The 2,830-nt window shown below is 44.0% G+C and overlaps 1 non-coding gene across 1 annotated transcript; it reads left to right on the top strand.

Moving 5' to 3' along the window:
• The first annotated feature begins 220 nt into the window (after positions 1-220).
• Positions 221-411, top strand: LOC148120846 (U2 spliceosomal RNA). Its single transcript, XR_015738951.1, has one exon. It is a non-coding gene; the product is annotated as a U2 spliceosomal RNA (small nuclear RNA).
• Positions 412-2,830: the final 2,419 nt, after the last annotated feature.

The following is a 2,830-nucleotide window of genomic DNA, read 5'->3' as shown; positions in this document are numbered from 1 at the left end:
CCAGTATCCTGGGAACTCTGGGAACGAAAACGGAAAGGAAAAAAAAAAAACTTTCGCCCTTCCTTGCATTTTCACGAGCTTTCTACGGAGTAAAGTCGTGTTCACGACAGAGCAAGAGAGTTCGTGTCTGGTGAGTGTTTGTCGGAGCGACCGTCTTTGTCACCGTGAAGTAAAGGTGGGTTCTCCTGTTAGTGGGGCAAGACTACTGCACGGTGTCATTATCGCTTCTCGGCCTTTTGGCTAAGATCAAGTGTAGTATCTGTTCTTATCAGTTTAATATCTGATACGTCCTCTATCCGAGGACAATATATTAAATGGATTTTTGGAACTAGGAGTCGGAATAGGAGCTTGCTCCGTCCACTCCACGCATCGACCTGGTATTGCATTGCCTCCAGGAACGGTGCACCCCCTCGGGGAGTATCTGTGGTCTAAGAATAGCTTGTGTCTTTCCCCTCATACAACCTGAGAATATTAGGGTATTTCCTGTAACTCGTGAGAATTTTGTTTTATTTTTGTGAGGCTTTCAGTTTAGTTATTAATTTTTTGTCACTGTTGTTTTTTTTGACGCAGAACGTCACTAATGTAGCTGTGCTCGTCCAGATGGTGTGTGAGTTCCAGGGCTGCACAGAGAAATCCTGCCATGAAAAAACTAAGATCAAAAGGTTTCAGTTAATCTTAATCCCCATGTATGTGAGAGAAAAAAGCAAATTGAAAAAAAAGGCATATACGAAATCCTATTTTATTGTACTATCGCACCACGAGTTTCATCTACATTTCTAGGATAATTAAATGCTGGGGTTTGTGCGTTTGTTTTTGGAAGAGACTATCCATCTGTGTTCACTGTGGCGCTACTCACAGGAGCCGAGATGTGAATGGCTCTTTCTCCCATCTGATGAATGAATGGGCAAAGGAAATGTGTCCTTGGAAGTTTTCCTCTCCTCTTTGCAGAAGGGGAAAGAATTAGATTGTCTCTTGCATCTGCAGTTTTTCAGTTGCCTTTAATTCAAATAATTATGTCAAACAGCATAAATTGGGGTAGCATATGCAACCACTGTCTAGAAACCTTTGCTTACAGACCTCCTGGATTCCTTACCTGGGAACTGCCACTCTTCACGGAGGACACAATTGTCACCTGTACCATCTTCTCACAGTGACCCGTGAGGAGATGAAGGGAGAAGAATGCTTCTATCTTATGTTGCTCTGTGGCCCAGTCCCTGGAGTTCCGGAGCCCCCATCCCCTGCCTTGCCCTAGTTTTAAGACCTTCATGAAGTGAAGTGCTAACCCACAGGCCTGAGCTCAGGCTGCAGGAAACCAGCCTTGCCGTCCCTCGCTGCTCAAAGGCACCAAGGTCTGCTTGCTGCGCCTAGGCTGTGACCTGGAAGATGCTTTGTCTGCCGTGTGGGAGACTGCAGAGTGGGAAGGGGCTGTGGAACATCAGCCCCAACAGGCACCAAGAGGAGTGTGCCTATGATTACAACTCAGCAAAAGCATATCTGCCAGTGTGCTAGCACTGGAAATGAAAGAGCAAAATTGAGTAACAATTGGGGGCGTTGTGAAAATAAGGATGAGGGTTTTGTATTTGTATTTTGATTTGTGTGTGTGTGTGTTTTCCTCTATAATACACTTTTTATAGAAAATATACTACTTACACATTTCCTAAATCATTCAAACAAGATTTAGAATAAGCTAGGCTTGGTGGTGTAGGCCTGTTATCCTAGCTACTCTCGGGGCTGAGGCAGGAGGATGACGGGTTGAACATCAACCTGGGTAACTTAGTGAGACCTGGTCTCAAAATATAAAATAAAACCCAGTCTGGGGTTATAGCTTCATGCTAGAGTTCATAGCACATGAGAGGTTGGTATTAAAGGTGTATGCTACCATGCTTGATTAAAAATTATTTTTAAAAGTCCCATTCATGAACGGGGTCATCTTTTCTTTTCGCTGAAACTGTACATATGCAATATCAAGGTTAAGTGATCCATGCTTCTACTACAATTCTCCAAGTAATTTCTTTGAGGTTCTGGATTCAAGTGATTAGGCATGGCTCTTCCGCGCATGCTCCTTTGCAGAGTCAACTATTTCTGAGACATGAGTACTCATTTTTGTAATCAGATGCTGATATCAGTCTCCCCCCCCCTTATTTAAGTAAAAGAATTCTATATGTCTGCTAGGTTAATGGTACAGGTATACAATCACAGACATAATAAGACATTGTTTGGGGGTGGGGGTTGAAGAGATGGCTCAGTGGTTAAGGGAGAGCATTGCTCTTCCAGAGGACCTGAGTTTAATTCCCAGTCCCCATGCTCAGTGACTCACAACCAACTATAACTCTAGCTCCAGGGGCCTCCATGGGCACCTACACCTATATGCATATACATACACATAATTTAAAAATGAACCTTTTAAAAAAGGAAGGCTAAGGACGTAGCTCAGTGTTACAGGCTTGTCTAGCACATACAAGGCTCTGGCTTTGACCCTCAGCACTGGGAACAAAAGCCAACACCACCGCCAACACCCTAAGTTAACAAGTGTGATGACAGAGTGTTCTGTGCCCTTCACAGCAATATAAATAAGATGTTTCTTTTCTGCACCTCACCCCCTAAATCCTACTTCTGGGAATTTGTAAATATACCAGTAAAAGAAGAGGCTGCACGCCTATGTGTCTGTCTTCATTTTTGTTTGTTTTTTGTTTTTCAAGACAGGGCTTCTCAGTGTAGCTTTGGAGCCTGTCCTGGAACTAGTTCTTGTAGACCAGGCTGGCCTCGAACTCACAGAGATCCTCCTGCCTCTGCCTCCCGAGTGCTGGGATTAAAGGTGTGCAACACCACC

The sequence above is a fragment of the Myodes glareolus genome, chromosome 9, assembly GCF_982192425.1.
Source record: "Myodes glareolus chromosome 9, mMyoGla1.1, whole genome shotgun sequence".
In the NCBI taxonomy this organism is placed as follows: domain Eukaryota; kingdom Metazoa; phylum Chordata; class Mammalia; order Rodentia; family Cricetidae; genus Myodes; species Myodes glareolus.
The sequence above is the reverse complement of the archived record's forward strand: the minus strand, read 5'-3'. Positions and strand labels throughout refer to the sequence as shown.